General features: G+C 38.3%; 1 long non-coding RNA gene across 1 annotated transcript; it reads right to left on the bottom strand.

Annotated features, from left to right (window-relative positions):
• Positions 1 to 558: 558 nt before the first annotated feature.
• LOC148208179 (uncharacterized) lies at positions 559 to 3,325 on the bottom strand. The gene is made up of 3 exons (XR_015788969.1): positions 2,642 to 3,325; positions 2,505 to 2,542; positions 559 to 806 (listed from the first exon to the last, which is right to left on the bottom strand). It is a non-coding gene; the product is annotated as an uncharacterized LOC148208179 (long non-coding RNA).
• Between the last annotated feature and the right edge of the window lie 2,390 nt (positions 3,326 to 5,715).

Here is a 5,715-nt window from a genome sequence, read left to right as displayed (position 1 = left end):
CCAAGACTTCAATTCTCGGATTTAAACATCTTTTTATTATATTTTCAGTTTTAAACATTTCATTTATGTGTTTTAAAGTTACATTTTAGCTAGTGGATGTTATGGCCATCATGTAATTGGGAGTTACAACCTTTCAAATGCCTTTAGGTTACTTTTAGGGTTGTTTTGGAGGCTATAAATAGCCTAGCTTGTTTCCTTTAAAAGACAGATTTTGATGATTGAATGAAGTTGCTATTTTGCTTCAAAAAGCCTAGAGCTTGTTTTTCTTTGCAATTCTTGAGTGTTAGATTTGCATGCTAGAATCATTCAAGTAGTCTTGATCAAGCTATTTGTGGAGTGGTTCGAATCTTGAGTTTAGAAACAAGTTTTCTCTACTCTTGATATTGATCATCAAGGTAAATCCGTTCTAACTTCTTCCTTGGGTTGACATCATCTCGATTTGGGGGTTTTAGCATTTGTGATCTAGGGGTTTGCATAACCATAAGGGTTCTTAGATCCAATTGGCTATTGTTTTCTTATCATGTATTATCCTGATAAATAACCTCAATAGATCACATCATCAAAGTTCAAGTAGCTAATCAAAATTAATTTTCTCAAAAGAACAGTGAACTGTCAGCCCTAAAACATCCTTTAAACATGGAACGTAACAACCGAATTTAATAATCTAACAACAGACTCAGTTACAAATAAACAACTATAACTATCCTATCCTAATTGAAACTTAACAACGCAGCGTCAAATGGTCTCTCTAGTCAAGTCTCCTCCTTGCCATCACCATCCCAAGAGCTAGCTCGATACCTGCAAAACTGGAGGGGGAAAAAGAGGGATGAGTACAACCACAGTACTCAGTAAGCAGTCCTAATTTGAAGAGTCACGCAAAAACAACATGATTATCACAAGGATACAACGTGTCATGCTTATCAAAGAATCAACACATCATGCTTATCATTAATCTCAAGCCTTAAATGAAAGAAACATATTTCAAGAAGCAATTTATGTATAAGTTTAACTAAAAATGTACCATACATGTCAAACTCAGCCTCACATCTTACCTCACTAGTGCTCTTTCTTGATTCCTCCAAGACTTACTCCTTCGAGTCGTACCGGCCCCTGACCTCGCCTACAAAGCATCAACACTTCTCTACGGTGCTCGGTGTTGGACCTTGACATTTATCCCCAAGGCCTCAACTACTACTTAACGTATTGGCCCTTGGCCTCTAAGCAACTCCTAACCTATCACACTATGTTAGTCCTCCAAGTCTCACTCCTCGAATCGTTTCGGCCCTTGCCATTTATCCCCAAGGCACGACATTCATCTACAGAGGCTTGGCGTTCGACCTTGCCATTTATCCCCAATGCTTTGAACTGTGCATCACATTATGTTAGTTCTCCACACTCCTCGAATCGTTTCGACCCTTGCCATTTATCCCCAAGGCACGACATTCATCTACAGAAGCTTGGCGTTTGACCTTGCCATTTATCCCCAAAGTCTTGAACTGTGCATCGACCCTTGACATTTATCCCCAAGGTATCGACGACTACTCAACGTATTGGTCCTTGACCGCCACCACATCAAGACCAATACTAATTCAACAAAATAGAATTACCATGCCGACCCCCGACCCTTTGTACCCGGAGCCTCGACACTCATCTCTACCAAGTTGGGGTATCAATCCCCGACCTTTGCACCTGGAGCCTCGATACCCAACTAGTGATGTGCCAGCCTTTTTGGCCCTTTTAGTTATCCATTTACTTTATTACATCTCGGAACTCTAACCAGAGACCTACATGCTTTTAAGCCATGACCCATGCAAAAATTATCTCACAACAATGGAACATACGTTATACACAAAACCTATGTCACTATCATCCAGACATGGCCATCCAACATCACAAGGTCACCCTTCTCTCAACACTCAACATGCTTTACACACCACAGTGCAGATAATTCACAAAAGAGACGTAGCCGACATATATCCATATACACATCCAATGCTCTAAAAATTTCATAGTAATCAGAACACAACATAACTCATTCACTTCATTAAGGACCAAACTCTCACCAGAGTCCTACTACATACTTTCTAGGCCATGACCCATACAGCACTCAACTCACAATAAAACCAGCATGCTTCCAGAACCAAAAACAGTAAGCTAAAAATGAAATGACATGTCCAACATGCATGCGCAACACAACAGATTTCTCCCACATTATTTCCACATTATTTCAGTGTGCTTTTATGAACACAACCATATGACGATAAAACCATTCATAATCCATAATGCTTTCATAAATACCACTAAGCATCAAATCCAACAACGCAAAGCAAATCAGTTATAAACAACCACACCAACATGATTTCATTCAAACTACTTATAATCATTAGCCAATATGCACAAAGACACAATCAACTTACATATTAATAAATAATAAACACACCGAAAGCATCAAACAGTTCATACATATTCAAACAACAAACATCCCCCAAGTAAGAACTACTTACACAAGGTCCTAAAGCTCCTAAACTTCACCGAAGGCTCCCTAAATCAAAAGAGACCAAGCTTTGGGTTAGAATCCAACTCAAAAACACTTAACTTGCATCAAAACTAAGTTGAGGTGATTCGTTACCTACTAACTCACCCTAAAACCTCATGGGTTAGGAGTGGGTCGACGCCGAGGATGTTCGGGCTCCCAAAACGAAAATCGATGGCCTTAGGCTTGCTGTCCCGATGCCTAAAACTGATGCGTAACGCAGATTTGGGTCCGATTACAGGTGGGTCAATGCCGAACGAATACCGAAAAGAGTGGGTATCATGAATCAAGCTCCGATTATGTGCGGGTAATTGTCTAACGTTGCCGGAAAGGAGCAAACGCCACAAATCGGAGTTGTTCGTGGTCATTGGAACACACACGGTCGTGGGTCACCGGAGAAGCAGAAACGCCGCAATCCGCCGCTGCCCGAGAGGAGAACGCTGCTGTGGTGGGCTGGGTCACGCGGATCTGTTGCCGCCGCTATTGGTTTGGCGAGATGCCGCCGCTGCCGGTTTGGGGAGATGTCGCCGCTAGGTTTCTTGTTCGTTGAAGGAGCGGCACCAAAGAGACGCCGCACACCATATGTGGAGGTCGTGCCTCGCGGCTTTCGCTGCTGAGAGCGTTTTCGGGTAAAGATCTGCTCGTGCTGCGCCGCCGTCGATTCGGGAATGTCGTCGCTTGCCGAGGCCACCAATGACGCTGCAGTCGCCGGAGGAGGGGAGGTGTTGGCGGTGGAAATGAAAACTGGAGGGGGAAGGTGGCGGTTCAACAAGGGGAGGAAGAAGAAGAGGAAGAAAGGAGAAAAATAAAAGATTTAGGGTTTTCTTTTTCTTTTAATTTGTTTTAATTCCTTTTTATTTAATTTGTTTTAACACTTATAGCCCAAACACCAATTCTTAAAGAAAGCCCAAATAGATAACACAATAGCCCAAAACAACAAGCCCAAAATTTCACTTTAGAAATCAAATAAAACCCACAACAACTCGACATAAAATATTTAACTTAAACTCTAAAACCCAAGAATAGTAATCCAAAAAAGTAGAATTTAGGAAAAATCCTAAAAATCGTGAATTTAAGATTTAACTAAAAATCTCGTGCACAGATCGAGAACTTAAATTATCTTATTCGAATGAAATTAAACTTAATTCTAATTTAGCCAAAATTTAGAATTTCAAAATTAGGAAGTCCAAGAATTAAAGTTATCGGCTTAGGGAAAAATCCAAAGACATTATTTACCTCTTAAAAAAAAAAGAGTCAGAGAACGCGGGGCGTTACACTTGTGGCTCGAGTAGCTCAATACACTTGAGTTGTCGCGTATCAATTATTTAAGAAAAAATTTGCAAATTTGTTTTCCTTGAAGGTAACTTTATTGGAAAAATATTTGTTCTTTAAAAGCTAAATCTTGACCATTAGCTTGTCATTAAAATTCAACTGTTGAAAAATTGTTTTGTTTTAAATAAAATTTTCAAAAATTATTTTACTTGAAACTTGGATTCTTTGAAAAAGTATTTCCCTTTAATTCTCAATTTCTAAACATTACCTTTGTTAAAAACTTAATTGTTTGAGCTTATGACTTATGACAAACATTAGAGTTAATGATTTTATTGAATACCCTTCTTGTACTTCTAATTATTTTCTTGATGTGAAGAAATTTCTAAGACTAGAAATCAAGAAAGTTCATGTAGATTGATGAAAGAAAAAATTGTTGAACCTCATTGGTCCTTGATGGCTCATATGGATGACGAAAGTGACGACGAAGAGGTAAGAAATGAAAATCTCTCTTATGATAAACTTATGGATACCTATAATGAGATTAAATATGAATTTTAAAAATTAGGTCGTAAATACATGTCTCTTAGAAAGAAAAATACTAGGCTAGCATGTGAGAACAATAACTTCTTAAATCAACTAGAAATTATGAAGGAAGAAAATGAGAAAATTAAATACTTGAATACTTAGATTATTGAAAATAAAAAATTAGTCGAAGAAAATGCATGCTTGAAATTAAATGTCAATGATGTTATGAAACATTGAATGTTCATGTAATAAAGAAAAGCTTGCTTTATTAGACCAAATTAAATTTCTTGAACATGATATTTTTAATAGAGATGAATTTTTTTTTAGAATAAACACACTTAATTAAAGAAAACTTAAGATGCCATAAAGGCTACATTGTGTTTGACATCAAGCCCAACTTGGTAAATTAACCAAGAGGGGAAAACAGAAAGCCACAACAAAGGATTGTTCTGATGCAAAGCCTCGCCTGCAAGAAGATGAGCCGATCTATTAGCCTCTCTTCCCACATGGATGCACTTGAAGAATGAAAATTTGTCCGCCAAATTCCTCATATCCTCAATCTAGGTACCAAATTCATTGGTTCTGAACAATATTTCATTGATTAACTCCACTCCTTTGAGGGAATTCGACTCAAAAACAGCTTGCCAGAGATCCAACCTTTCGGCTAGTGATAACTCTCCAAAAGAGAGTTATTCTGGTGATTATTTGGGTGAAAATGTGCATTAAAATGGCAAAGTATGTCGGTTTTAGGTTATAATTAGCATGAGTATTGTTTAATTGCAAATTCTTAGCTAAATATCCTTAGCCTTGAGAACTTTGGACAAAAATAGCATAAACTCTCGTATTTGTGGTTCATTTGCACAGGTTTTCAAAGAAGAGCTAAGAAGAGAAGGAAGTGCTGAACCAGTGTAACGTACCCAAATTTCGCTACGTAAAACGGGATATCACTATAATACCTACTCACCCCCTCCCATTAAAGGTAACGTAAAGTGCAATACCCTCGAAATTACAACCTGAAATATTGAGATAATGTGATCATTCCCCCTGTTCATTCCCCTTCAACCCAAAGACATGAATCAGTTAATTTAAAGATAATCAAGGGCTCAGAGCACAACCAATTCCTAAAAAGTTCATGCCTGCCTCAGTGGTTAGCAATCCAAATAAAAGAAAATAATCATTCTGGTCCAGTAACCCAAAGTACACCAATGACTCGAATGATAACAATATCCGCAAAACAATAGTTCGCCTAAGAAGAATGAATAGAGAAAAGAAAGACGTCCCGTGAGTCAACCCAATGTCTAGTACTCCCCTAAGAATAAGTTTCTAACGCTGCTAGCAATAAACAGCAGTTTCCGCTATCATAACCAACGCAACTAGTGATCCCT

This window comes from Momordica charantia (genome assembly GCF_013281855.1).
Source record: "Momordica charantia cultivar OHB3-1 chromosome 11 unlocalized genomic scaffold, Mcharantia_2.0 BLBB01000011.1, whole genome shotgun sequence".
NCBI lineage: Eukaryota > Viridiplantae > Streptophyta > Magnoliopsida > Cucurbitales > Cucurbitaceae > Momordica > Momordica charantia.
This window is presented reverse-complemented; position numbering and strand designations above follow the sequence as displayed.